The sequence below is a fragment of the Rosa chinensis genome, chromosome 3 (assembly GCF_002994745.2).
Source record: "Rosa chinensis cultivar Old Blush chromosome 3, RchiOBHm-V2, whole genome shotgun sequence".
Taxonomy (NCBI): domain Eukaryota; kingdom Viridiplantae; phylum Streptophyta; class Magnoliopsida; order Rosales; family Rosaceae; genus Rosa; species Rosa chinensis.
The window spans coordinates 36,751,072-36,765,515 of record NC_037090.1 but is presented as its reverse complement, the minus strand read 5'-3'; the positions used below and the strand labels follow the sequence as shown (position 1 = coordinate 36,765,515).

The following is a 14,444-nucleotide window of genomic DNA, read 5'->3' as shown; positions in this document are numbered from 1 at the left end:
AAGCAGTAAGGTACTAGAATGTCTGTCCAATGTTGATTGAGAAATTCATGATCTTAGTACACTTGGACCACTATCACTCGTGAACTGCATATATTTTCAGCTATGTACATTCTATGACCATGCCTTATTCTGGACTAATGCTTATGTACTCATGATTAGTCATTGACTCATGTCACATTACTATGTAGTTCACTTATTGCTTTATATGGAGGCACGTTTCGGGTTCATTGTCCTGGGAGAATAGATGAAGAAGGCAAAACGTTTTAATATGCTCAGTTGGCTACTTTTCTACTCTCAAAGTAATCAGGTCCTTGTTGTGGTGAACTTTCAAGGATTTGTAAGAAACGAGAATGGTTATATGTGTCCTACCACTCAAAGTAATCATGTCTTGGTTGTGGTGAACTTTCCAAGGTTTGCAAGAAACGAGTTGGTAGGTGCACCGTGTCCGTCTATTATGAAACTTCAAACAACAACTCGAGACTCTCTTCCTGGAGCATCCTTGTTATGCTTAGTACCCTAAGATCGTCTGGTCTGGGAGTTGCTAAGATGGGTCTTGCTACATGAGTTCTTGTTTACACTATAAAGGAGTCTATGACTCACACCATAAGTATCTGGGAAAAATGTGTCCCCCCCCCCCTTATAGGAGATCTCCTGAGCTTGGTCTATGTGTGAAGATTTTCCTCTTCACTACTTCTCTCTTTCACTGAACACGTTCCTAAGCCCCATGTACTGCTCATGCTTACACTCTTCACCGATTCACTAGGTCATGATTAATAATGAGTACACACCCTATTTGTTGATGGAATACATCGTGGTCACAACATGGAAATATGTTCTGTTTATTATTTGATTTGTGCTCCTTGTGTTTCAACTATGCTATAATTTCTCTATTCAATATGACCACTGCATTCATTACCTTGATACTTCGCTCGAGAATAGATTGTGTGATCCACTCGCTGATTTTGTGCTTCTAGTTGCCTCTTTGAATCCTGACTTAATTGCCATCTGGTTGCACTTCCTTCTCTTATTGTTTACGCCTAATTTAAGAGGGAGACGACATCTGCATGCGTGTATCTAGGAGAAATAAATTGTCATAATTCTTCTCCTTTTTGCGACGCCATTCCAATCGGTGTGTCTTTTGGTTTTCCCTAACCCTACCGGTTCTTTATATCTAGTCTCTTCTGTCTCTCGGATTTTATTCTTGTTTGTCTCAGTGTGCAGGTTCTCTCATCATGGTTCAAACAAAGATCACCACTCGCCTTGGTGGACACCGGCGTCTCTCATGAGGGCCGTCAGGCCGCTGTCAGAGCCGGCATCCTTCATCCCGGCATGCAACGTGAACGCAGTCGGAGCCCTCCTCATCGTCCCCCTCCCTCTGGTGCCCCCTCTGCGGTTCCTCCTCCTTCTGTGTCTCTGGATAGCCTTCGTGACTCCATCCTGGTGACTGACTGGCGGCTTGCCTGTCTCACTACCGACATGGACGACATGCACTCTCTTCTGGTTTATACTCATCATGCAGTAACCAACCTCACCAAGGAGATCCGGAACATGCAGCGCCACCCTCCTGGATTTGACGCCCCCGGCCCCTCCTCCATTGTTCTGGAGGTAGTCGCCCCTGTGGAGAGCTCGACTTCAATGGACAGCGAGGAATTTCAGGACCATGTCATCAAGCTTATGGAGGAAGTCGAAGGGCCTTCCCCTTCAAAGGGGGAGAAGTGACATTTTTCTTTATTTTACTTTGATCTTTTCGTTTTCTATTTTATTTTAAACTCTGTTGGACAATGTTTATTTTATTTTTGCTTTTGGGGTGTAAGTGCATAAGCACAAACTAACTTGGATGCTTATTAGTTTACCATATTTTGTGATATTCATTTCAGGCTACTTGGATCCGGAAAAGGATGGAAATTGATTCCTTAATCCAAGAAGCCACTTTTTGTTCTCCTTCATTATCTGTAATGCTTTATCATGCAGGGGTTCAAGCAAGAAAAACATCATGTGTTGAATGGGAATGCCCAAAGGGGGAGATTGTAAGTATTTGGGCCAATACCATTCAACACACACTTTCCTATTACCTCTGGGAGATCAAAGATTACAGAACAATAGGAGAATACTACTCCTGCATTTAAGGGAATCCAAGGGAACAAGAAGAAGTTTGCATAATCAAATATTGCAGCGAAAATCAAGGAAGATCGTCTCAAGGAAGATCGACTCACTGATCTTGTGTTTAAGGTAGGACTCATACATATCATTTTACATGATTTTCATATCGGATAAATGATCTGATATGCTTATCTTCATTAAGATGTTTTTATCTTGCGAGATTGGATATGCGCGAAAATAAGGAAAATTATTTACTGGTTTTTAAACCTTTACATATATATCTTATTCAGTGATGCAATAGGTATTTGTTTTGAGGGGGAGTCTTGCTCCTCTATAAAAGGTTTCGAAACAGGTTTCTGAAGATAAGTTTTTTGACTCTCAAAACAATAGTTTTTCATTGTGTGTTGTTTAGCCTTCACCGACTGTTTTCATGTCAAAACTTCAATAGCTATTTATATAGTTTGATTTCTCACTACATGCATATCATGATCCATATTTGCAATCAATGAGATTGTGATACAAGCCGCTGAGGGGGAGATCTATAGTATAGAGAATATCTTGAGCATTGGCTGCGTGTGTAGAATAGTTTTTGCAATTGTAAACAAGTTAGCAGTGTGTGCTAGTAAAGTGATTGTGATCAATATCACAACTTGTAATTGTATTCTTTTTACACATAGTGGATTTATCTTTCGTGTAGGCTACGTAAACAGCCTCGCAGTGAAGTTTCCTCAGGGAAGAGGTTTATATTGCGTCAGCAAAAGCTTGTGTTCGTTTTTACTTGAATTGGTTAATTATTTAGTCTTGTCACTTGTTCACATCATTGTGTTTTTGTTCCATCTGGTGTTTTCAATGGGTGACCTCCTGGGAAGTCCTCGTGTTGCACCCCTCTTTTTGCCTTTGATTTCTCATTTCACTATTTTTTTTTTCCGCTCCTTTTGATTTCGGCTACTTTGCTCATGCACCAATTCGGTCAAGCTCTTCTAAGGCTCATGCGACATGTGCGGCGATCGTACACAGCAGGCATATTTATATTAAGACGTCAAAAAGATTGGCCTTGGGCCTTGGGGCTCTTGGGCTCTGTTCGACCGAAGAATTATATTTTGACAACTCACTATTTTTTATTTTTATGAATACCTAACAAAACGGGGACGGGGACGGGGCTACCCTAGCCGGGCATGGAGGTGATGGAGATGGCGTAACGTACGGGACCCGACAAATCCCCTTTGTCGTTTTTGTTCAAGCGCTCTAGAGAAGTGAGATGAAGCTTTTATATAAATTGATTCTGCATACACTAACGGGTGCGAACATACCAGCAATAATGCACCGGATCCCATCAGAACTCCGAAGTTAAGCTTGCTTGGGCGAGAGTAGTACTAGGATGGATGACCTCCTGGGAAGTCCTCGTGTTGCACCCCACTTTTTGCCTTTGATTTCTCATTTCACAAAAAAAAAATTTCCGCTCCTTTTGATTTCGGCTACTTTGCTCGCGCACCAATTCGGTCAAGCTCTTCTAAGGCTCATGCGACGTGCGCGGCGATCGTACAGAGCAGGCATATATATATTAAGACGTCAAAAAGATTGCCTTGGGGCTCTTGGGCTCTGTTCGACCGAAGAATTATATTCCAACAACTCACTATTTTTTATTTTTATGAATAGCTAACAGAACGGGGACGGGGACGGGGCTACCCTAGCCAGCCATGGAGGTAATGGAGATGGCGTAACGTACGGGACCCGACAAATCCCCTTTGTCGTTTTTGTTCAAGCGCTCTAGAGAAATGAGACGAAGCCTTTATATAAATTGATTCTGCATACACTAACGGGTGCGATCATACCAGCAATAATGCACCGGATCCCACCAGAACTTTGAAGGTAAGCTTGCTTGGGAGAGACCAGTACTAGGATGGGTGACCTCCTGGGAAGTTCACGTGTTGCACCCCTCTTTTTGCCTTTGATTTCTCATTTCACTATATTTTTTTTTCCGCTCCTTTTGATTTCGGCTACTTTGCTGGCGCACCAATTCGGTCAAGCTCTTCTAAGGCTCATGCGACGTGCGCGGCGATCGTACACAGCAGGCATCTATATATTAAGACGTCAAAAAGATTGGCCTTGGGCCTTGGGGCTCTTGGGCTCTGTTCGACCACAGAATTATATTCCGACAACTCACTATTTTTTATTTTTATGAATAGCTAACAGAACAAGGACGGGGATGGGGCTACCCTAGCCGGGCATGGAGGTGATGGAGATGGCGTAACGTACGGGACCCGACAAATTCCCTTTGTCGTTTTTGTTCAAGTGCTCTAGAGAAGTGAGACGAAGCTTTTATATAAATTGATTCTGCATACACTAACAGGTGCGATCATACCTGCAATAATGCACCAGATCCCTTCAGAACTTTGAAGTTAAGCTTGCTTGGGAGAGACCAGTACTAGGATGGGTGACCTCCTGGGAAGTCCTCGTTATGCACCCCTCTTTTTGCCTTTGATTTCTCATTTCACTATATTTTTTTTTCCGCTCCTTTTGATTTCGGCTACTTTGCTCGTGCACCAATTCGGTCAAGCTCTTCTAAGGCTCATACGACGTGCGCGGCGATCGTACACAGCAGGCATATATATATTAAGACGTCAAAAAGATTGGTTTTGGGCCTTGGGGCTCTTGGGCTCTGTTCGACCACAGAATTATATTTCGACAACTCACTATTTTTTATTTTTATGAATAGCTAACCAAACGGGGACGGGGACGGGGCTACCCTAGCCGGGCATGGAGGTGATGGAGATGGCGTAACGTACGGGACCCGACAAAGCCCCCTTTGTCGTTTTGAGACGAAGCCTTTATATAAATTGATTCTGCATATAGTAATGGGTGCGATCATACCAGCAATAATGCACCGGATCCCATCAGAACTCCGAAATTAAGCTTGCTTAGGCGAGAGCAGTACTAGGATGGGTGACCTCCTGGGAAGTCCTCGTGTTGCACCCCTCTTTTTGCCTTTAATTTCTCATTTCACTATATATTTTTTTCCGCTCCTTTTGATTTCGGCTACTTTGCTCGCGCACCAATTCGGTCAAGCTCTTCTAAGGCTCATGCGACGTGCGCGACGATCATACACAGCGGGCATATATATTAAGACGTCAAAAATATTGGTCTTGGGCCATGGGGCTCTTGGGCTCTGTTCGACCAAAGAATTATATTCCGGCAACTCACTATTTTTTATTTTTATGAATAGCTAATAGAACGGGGACGGGGACGGGTCTACCCTAGCCGGGCATGGAGGTGATGGAGATGGCGTAACGTACGGGACCCGGCAAAGCCCTTTTGTCGTTTTTATTCAAGCGCTCTAGAGAAATGAGACGAAGCCTTTATATAAATTGATTCTGCATACACTAACGGGTGTGATCATACCAGCAATAATGCACCAGATCCCTTCAGAACTCTGAAGTTAAGCTTGCCTGGTTGAGAGCAGTACTAGGATGGGTGACCCCCTGAGAAGTCCTCGTGTTGCACCCCTTTTTTTGCCTTTGATTTCTCAATTCACTAATTTTTTTTATTTTTTTTCCGCTCCTTTTGATTTCGGCTACTTCGCTCATGCACCAATTCGGTCCAGCTCTTCAAAGGCTCATGCGACGTGTGCGCCGATTGTACACAGCAGGCATATATATTAAGACGTCAAAAAGATTGGCCTTGGGCCTTGAGGCTCTTGGGCTCGGTTCGACCAAAGAAATATATTCCGACAACTCACTATTTTTTATTTTTATGAATAGCTAAATGAACGGGGACTGGGACGGGTCTACCCTAGCCGGGCATGGAGGTGATGGAGATGGCGCAACGTACGAGACCCGAGAAAGCCCCTTTGTCGTTTCAGTTCAAGTGCTCTAGTGAAGTGAGACGAAGCCTTTATATAAATTGATTCTGCATACACAATTCATAATTCAGTTATATGAATTATGAATTTGGGGCATGATTTGTATGTCGTTGTTTGAGGAATTTGGTTTTAAATGATTTTATTTTCGAAACGAATGTTATTTAGGGGGTGTCACTAAAATCGATTTTTTTTACATAAGGAATTTGAGGAAACTTTCTTCACAAAAGTTGTAGATCTCATCGATACGAGTGCGTGCTTATGCGGAACGCAAGAATCGGAGTTAGTATGAAGAAGTTATCGCGTTTGGAAATGTTTCCAAATTTAGGGTTTCCATTTCTGTCGCCGCACAGTTCATCTTCTTCGTTTTCTCTCTCCCGAGCCCGAGCCGAAAACAGAGCAAAGATTCACCGGCTTCGTTCTCCCTCCTCCGGCCACCAATCCTCACCAAACTTCTTACCTTGGCTTCGTATCGTCCTTGCGCATCTACCAGTGGTAGCCTTGCACCGCAGCACGGCATGTAGCGGCGGCTGGAAGCTTTGTTCAGTTTGAGGCCGATTTGAAGTCGATTCCGATTTCTCCTAGCTCCGGCCACCAAAACTCGAGTTTCTTGGCTTGTTGAACTCGCCTCAAGCTCCTGATCACTCTTCAAGAAGGACAGCACTTGAAGCGATCGATTTCACGCTGATTGGAGCCTCGCCGTTTTCTGGAAAAATTTCTGCCACACACGACTGTTTTGGTAATTTTCGACCACTTCCACTCGTTTTCTAACTTCGTGATAGTTATGAAAGTTGTTCAAAATGATGAAACGAAGAGGAGTAGCTTGACCCGGACGTCGTTGGCTGTGGTCGGCGACTACTCTGCCTCTAATTTCGGCGGCCTTTTCCAGCCACTTCCGGGGTCCCAAGGGCATTTTCTTCCTATTTTAATGTTCTACATGTCGTTACGATCATTTCGATATATAGCATGTGAATTTTGGATATGGTATGATTAAGTTATGAATTTCACAATTTCGATCGTTCGATTTGTGATCTGTGATGATCGGACCGTCCTTTAGACTTGTAGTTTGTTATGATGATCGTAGGACTGTCCCGATGACCTTGTGTGGTCACGGGTGAAGATCTGACTACTGGAACTTTGTGTAAGTGCGTTTTATGTATTGTGCGCTAAGTTAAATATCGTCTTTGGTTAGGTGTTTGACGGGTTGAGTTGGCGGACGATTGTGAATCGTAATTCGAGCTGTTAAGAAGACGCAGCGGGAATTTAGAGGTGAGTAAATCTCACATGGTTCATTTACGAACCGAATTTCATTATTTTCATTTAATTGCTATGTGTGAAAAATGGTTTTAAGAAAATGAGTGTTAAATATATAAAAAATGAATTTCACGGCTTTATGACGTGTGAACTATAGTTAGTATTAGTGGTCATCCCTGAGTGGATGATTATGATTACGTATATATAAATATATCTACGTGATTTTATATGAAATGGTGTGACATTGAGGTGTGAAAGTGTGATAACTTGGGTTATGATATGTTATTGGTTTTGAGATTTGTCATGATATATTATGTTAAATGACATTGAATGAAAGAATAATGATGGTGATTGTTTTAGATTATTATTTAAAACACGTGATGGTTTTAGAATTACAATTTATATGGTAATTGGCTATTGGATTGTGAGAACGCGTATGTGAGAATAGTTATAACATTTGGGTCTGAGGGACCTTTAAATGTTCGATCTATGGATCATATGCCACTGTAGGGAATGTGGTGATTATATCGTAAAGGTGAACCTAGGCCGAGGTGACAAGTTACGATACCGTTAGAGCTCTAGTTTGTCTGCCATTGTGTGACATGAAAGCAGCGAGTTGGGTTACTCGTGATCATGAACACGGGTTGGAGAGTTGTCTGCCATTGTGTGACATGAAAGTAGCGAGTTGGGTTACTCGTGATCATGAACACGGGCTAGAGGTTATGAGGTGTCGAGTGGTGAGACTTTATTGAAATGGTTTTGAAATTGTTAATGAATGTTTGTTTTGTGTTGAAAATGTTGTGATTAAGTTGTGACTTTGTGCTTTGTTTAAATTTACTCACGAGCTTTGCAAAAAGCTTACCGGGTTTTGTGTTTGCAATCCCGGTACACTATTCAAACGGTGTAGCGGATAAACCTGCAGGTCAAGAGTATCAGGGCAGAGATCGAGCGGAGTAGGGCATCGGTGATAAGTGCAGCACTTAACCTATTTTGGTGTGGTTGTAGACTCTTTCGGACGTAACATTTTATTTATGTTGGTTAAGAAAAAAATTCAGGACGTTATTTGTATTGGTTATTATTCATGTTTCGGATTTGAATTTGTTATTCAAAATTTGAGGCGTGACAGTTTGAGATTTGGGTTTCGGCCCAAAACAGAAACTCCCAAACTAGAAAGTTTCCAAATGCAAACTTGCTATTTATATCAAGTTCCCAAAATCGTAACTCGAGGTTTTTAGATTTTAACTTTCTCATATGAACTCCGATTCTCGCGTGTCCGGTTTAACAGGCTCTACATCTTTCCAGATTGAAATTTTCTCAACTGAGCCGAATAAAAAATCAACTTTTTGACCCACTAAAAGGTCAAAATTAAAATAAAAAGTGAAACTTTTATTCATTTACCGTCCAAATGACTAGTAAACGGTTTAGTTTAGGTATGGGGCATAACATTCTGCCATGCAGCCGTTAACAGCGACAAGGTTGCCGTGCTGCGTCCAACCCAGCCGTGCATCCGGCCGCCGTAGTCCGTGGTAGGATTTTACCACCGTCATCATCAACCTAGTTGTTGCCACGCTTGCTTCATTGCACACTTGCAATGCTTCTCGATCTGTCGAAAAAAATCTTGGTTCAATATCGAGCTCAGATTTAGAATATCCCAGGCAAAAAAGGGGCCACCGCCAAGACCGAGGAGGAAGTGTCAGGCCACCGTTGAGATTCAACCGCAACCAAATTTCAGAAACACCATGACCATCACCACCATAGGCTGCAGACTCTAGCAGATCTATGTGTGGAAGAGATTGGCAAGAAAAAATAAGAGAAGAGGGATGAAGACATCCTTGATTTGAGTGGCAATAGCTGCTGTGATCGTCACCTCTAGAATTAGCGCAAGGAAGAACGTCATTAGAAAGATAATAGGGTTTCTCATCCTGTTCATGCCCAATCTCTAATCCCAAGTATTGGTGGCCTTAGTGCCACATGTCAACCTCTATGTAAACACCAACAAGTTTGTGCCACTTGTCATGAACACAAACACTTCATGCCACCACTTGACGTATCCAGTGACGAGCCAGTGGTTGATGTCATCACTATGTATCATCTACATACGGGACCTTCTTTATGCCCACCACAAATTTTCACACTAACCAATCACAATGTGCAACATCAGCATTTAATTTCTTCCAATTAAACATCAAAAATTCTTTAAACAATAGTTAATGAACCTGTAAAATTCACTGAAAAATACCGCGAACTCCTAGCAATCTCTACTTTCCATTTACATCCTAATAAAAATAATTCGAGCACCTCCAAAGTTTAAAATCTCACATACACACCAATATAAAAAAATTATAAAAAAAAGAAACAAACAAACAAACGACTACCCTAGAGTAGCAAGACCCAGCATCATGGAGTCAATCAACGTGAACTTGATGGCAAAATTTACTGTCACTTTTTTAATACTAGACATTGAAGAATGTGCTTTTCGCAAAATTCTTAGTGACAATATGCTAGTACAGCTCTTGGACATTTGTTGGTAAACTGAGGGTTAAATAAATAAATATAATGCATATTTAGTATTTTAATTATCCTAAAATTAGTTTGATCAACCATGAACTCTTGGTCACAAGGTAGGTTCTCAGTCTTATTGGCAGGATTATTCAATCTACACTCTTACTTCTTTTATTTTTTTTATTTTATTTTTTTCTCAAGATAGGACTTGGAATCCAGTCAAACTGAGAGGCTCGACTCCATGCCCATATTGTTATTATTGTACTGATCAATCTCTACTCTTATTTTATGTAATTATGTAAACTAATCTTCTTCTTTCTTTCTTTTTTTTTATCAATATGTAAACTAATCGAATTTGATTACTTTCTGGTCCCAAAAAGCTGATGTAATAACGTCTTCCTGAAGTTGGATCTCCTATTCCATCATTTAAATAGTCAAAGAATTTATGTTAGGTGAACTAAGAATTTAGTCATGATCAAACATTCCAAGTCACACAGAGAGAGCTTTCTATTTGTTTGGATAGTTATGGCTTCTCATGTTTTCTTAGTGCACTCTGAGTCATCCTGATTGTTTTGAATATAAGAAAGAATCATCACATTCTCGAAGATAAAGGTTAGCCTAGTTTGGAGATGACTAGAGAGCCTCACAATGAATATCAAGGAAGAAATGTGAGTAAGGTTGATCTCAAGGATCAACAATATTATGGTCCTGCACTGGACTACTGTCATCCATACATGGCTGCAAGTATCGCTATCTTTAAAGCTCCACTGAATCCGATAAGGGCTTAAAAGATGTAAAGGATTATATCACTCAGCTGATCGATCAACTAATGTATTTTAGCATGGTGGAAATTGAAAATTTCGAGGGTGTAACCAAAAGAAGTTATCTAGCTGGTTGTCTGAATGATGGAGAGGAAAGCTTTGCTTCATGGTGCCCCCTCTCAGCAATTTTGTGGCAATACTATTGCTACACAATTATTATATCCTGTACTGATGAAACTTTTTGTATTTAGATTGTATATAATCTTGTACAGAAGGGGCTCGATTTTGAAATGATGAAGAAATTCAGGTGAATTGTACCAATGAGGTTGTCTTTTAGGTGAACTGGTTAGGTGAGCTAATGCCTAGTGGAGTTTATTAGAGTTCTTAAAAGGAGGTGCTCCCCCTTTTCCCTTATTTACGTTCACTCTTTTTAACCATAATTAGAACCGTAAAAATGCTATATAAAGTAACAGATTAGTAGTAGCCGGTACGCTGTGTTTCTTTTTTTAATTAATCGTGGACTTTTAAAATCTCAAACATGTTTGGACGCAAATTATTTAAGTTGTCCTTAATGAAGACTCGTACCGATGAAAGAATTATATATGGAAATTTGAGTTATCAAGTGTACAAATTTCGTAGTTAAGCAAAAAAAAAAAAAAAAAACCAATGTTCTCGATTTTTCTCTTCTAACATAATTGAGTGCACAAGTCTCCAGATGAATATAACACGACATGCTGCGTTTTAATTATAATTAGTGCTATTTAATTGTGAGTTGTTGTAATTAGCGAACTCATCGGCTATTCTTCTTTTGACTATTTACCTTTTGTGTTCAGCTTTGGCCTTGAGAGATTGTGTGCAAAGATAGACTGTTTGGACGTGAAATTCAAGTTATAGGTATGCAATTTTCGTAATTAAGCAAAACGAGTTAATGCACCGATTTTTCTCTTCTAAAATAATTTGTGTGCACAAGTTTTGAGATGCCGATCTAAAATTTCATTTTTAGGCTTAGTTTGGGATTGATGTGCTGTGAGAATAAGCACTTATGAAATTGCTGTGAGATGAAACACTTATGAACTTGATGTGAGAAGAAGCAGCTAAGGTGTTTGGTAAACTATTTTTAAAAGTGCTGTGATAACGAAAAGCAATTTCTAGGTGTTTGGTTGCGAGACAAAAGTGTTTTCACTAAATATAATTACCAAAATGGTCATACATGCTAAACTATGCTACTAAAATACATAATTTTATTTTTTTATTATGTAACCATACCAAATAATAAAAAATTCACATGTATTATCCTTCTACCCTTGCTTGGACCGAATAAAATATTTACTTTAAGCCCTTCAATATGCATATTATGTTTTACTATTACACAAAATAAGTCCAGAAATCCAAATATTCTCTACCATAGTTCAACGGGAACCATTACACAAAATATATTACAGTCACTTGAAATTTACAACTAAATGCTAAATAGATAAAAGTGCTGTGACTAGATATAATCACTAAAATGGTCATAAATGCTAAAAATACTAATAAAATACATAATTTGGGCAATTTTGCCTGGACTGAAGCAATTCTGGGCAACAAACAAGAAAATTTTGAAGCAGAGATGCACATCCATTTGAAAACTTGCTTGAGAAATAAGTCGATAAATTTGAAAGGGGTTCAACATTAACATTGTGTTCAAATACAATGATTTTGTCTTACAACAGTAGTGATCAAGTCTCTTTAGAGATCACTTACCAATTGGTAATAATAGTACAACAATAGTCAAAGTTCAATGAGAATTTCAATTTTGTAATCTGTAGATGAAGCCAGTGACTACACAGGTCTTATTTTCCCTTTCCAAGCTATACCTCTTATGATGCGGAAATAGCAGCAACCTTTTGAAATAGAACATATGATATATTGTATGTACGTAAGTTCAATCCAAAATGAGGTACTTCAAAATCCTTGCCTTCTTTTGCTCTTCCAAGTTTGCTTTTATCAAGGAGTAAATGACAACACCAGCAATTGCTATTGCTGTACCGATCGCAGTTTGTGTAGAGATCTTGTTGGCTGCCAAATATGAATTTCATATATGAAGAGTTAATTAACTTGTCTATCATGTAAAAATTCTGAAAACACAATATTATTCTTTACAATGACTAGTCTCTTATAATATCACTATAACTAATAGCAATATACAAATTAAGAGACAAACCTGATATCATCCATTATTCTAGATTTGGGCCAAAGCAGCAAGCCACAATGCACTTTTCAAAGCCTCCACTTACTTCCCAAAACAAAACCAATTAACTTGTCTATTTTTAATACCAGCAAATGTTCTCCTCCACTTACTTCAAAGCCTCCACTTATGATACATCACACGACCACTTACTAATAGGCTTCTTAATAGTCAAATGTATATGCTCATGTGGTTGGCCTTTTCCTTACATAATAATGCCAGATTATAACATCAACATAATTCACTTGGGTTGTGCATACTTCAAAACTATTTAACTACTGAAAAAGGGTTTAAGGAAAATGAAATAACAATTATCAAGCAAACAGCTCTAGCTCAAAAGGCAACTTATAAAAATTTATTCGATTATATATATGAATCCATCACAAAGGCCCATCAGTGAAGAACAACTTACCTTCAAGTGGAGAGAGACAGAGCTAGGTACTACACTTCAACACAGAGGATCCTGTATAACCAAAAAATCAAACTGAAATTAGCAAGCAACTCACCTCAAACCAGTCCAATCTCTCTCTATCTTTGCAGCGAGACTACTCTCTTCACCCATGTCTCTCTATCTCTCTCTTTCTTCTACGCCGACTATTAGCATCATAAATATATGACTAAGATAACAACCAGTCATTCCTTTTTCCTGAAGAATCAGAAGTAAGCTAACAACTAAATATATGACTAAAGCATCAATTCCCGAAAAACTATAGTATGTAATAAAGGAAAGGAAAATAAAGTACCATATTCTCTTAATTGCATCACATCTTTAATAACATGCACTGTTGGAAGTTACTGAGATAACAATAACATCACCAACATAGTTTATCATCCAGAATCTACACATTTTTATGCTTACGTGCCTAGAAAATTCCAACTACAAAATCTCAATTCAAAGTTTTTATATCTATCAAAACCATCCAAGCATCTCAAAGCTTAAACTTTTAGCTATAGCTACTGGCTTGAGTTGGTATTTAGAGAATCTAAGATACCAATTGCAACAGATGCTCAACCCCAAAGTCCTCAATTAACAACAAAAGATATCAATTGCAGCATTGCCATATCACTTTTAACAAAATTGCAAGGCCCTTTCAGAATCATTATACAAATTACTAACGAAGCAAAAACCATGCATTCATGAAATACTAACCCTGGGCTAACTCAAAACATACATCAATTCTCAGCAGATATAAATTCCAAATGGCTCTAGCAATTGAATTTGGAGGAGACCCATGGGTTGATGAAATATTGACGACAAAGGAGAAGAAAGAAATCATCCAAAAATTGCAAAATACATATAGAATTGACGAATAATGATTCATCTTACTTTAAATTTTGCACCTGGATCTAGAGGATGAGAGGTATGCCTCTCGACGATATGGGTTGGCTCCTTGCCAATCAGAGAGAAGAAGCAATGAGAGAGCGAAGGATGTGGACGTGAAAGAAGAAACAAGAAAACCAGGACAATTTCGCCAATATAGGAAATTTCATGAACACTTCCGCGTCTTCAACTTGATTCCCGCAGAAGCAGATTTCCAAAGCTAGAAATTGAGCTTCTTGATTTCTACGGTTCAAGGAAGCGCTTCTGCATGAAAGCTGAATCTACAGGTTTTACCAAACAGCCCAACTAAATTGTAAAAGCACTTTTGGTCCCAAAAGCAGGTTCATAATCAATCCCAGGCCCTAGTTACCCAAAATAAAGCAAAGTACCTCAGAGTTGTAGTTTGGTACCAATTAGCAAACT

The 14,444-nt window shown here is 39.4% G+C and overlaps 5 non-coding genes across 5 annotated transcripts; all 5 read left to right on the top strand.

The window, feature by feature from the left end:
• Window positions 1-3,396: 3,396 nt before the first annotated feature.
• On the top strand, window positions 3,397-3,515 carry LOC112195511. The gene has a single exon (XR_002934574.1). It is a non-coding gene; the product is annotated as a 5S ribosomal RNA (ribosomal RNA).
• Window positions 3,516-3,918: 403 nt separating this feature from the next.
• Window positions 3,919-4,037, top strand: LOC112195532. The gene has a single exon (XR_002934594.1). It is a non-coding gene; the product is annotated as a 5S ribosomal RNA (ribosomal RNA).
• Window positions 4,038-4,448: 411 nt separating this feature from the next.
• Window positions 4,449-4,567, top strand: LOC112195534. Its single transcript, XR_002934596.1, has one exon. It is a non-coding gene; the product is annotated as a 5S ribosomal RNA (ribosomal RNA).
• Window positions 4,568-4,957: 390 nt separating this feature from the next.
• LOC112195524 lies at window positions 4,958-5,076 on the top strand. The gene has a single exon (XR_002934586.1). It is a non-coding gene; the product is annotated as a 5S ribosomal RNA (ribosomal RNA).
• A 409-nt stretch (window positions 5,077-5,485) lies between these two features.
• LOC112195526 lies at window positions 5,486-5,604 on the top strand. Its single transcript, XR_002934588.1, has one exon. It is a non-coding gene; the product is annotated as a 5S ribosomal RNA (ribosomal RNA).
• Window positions 5,605-14,444: the final 8,840 nt, after the last annotated feature.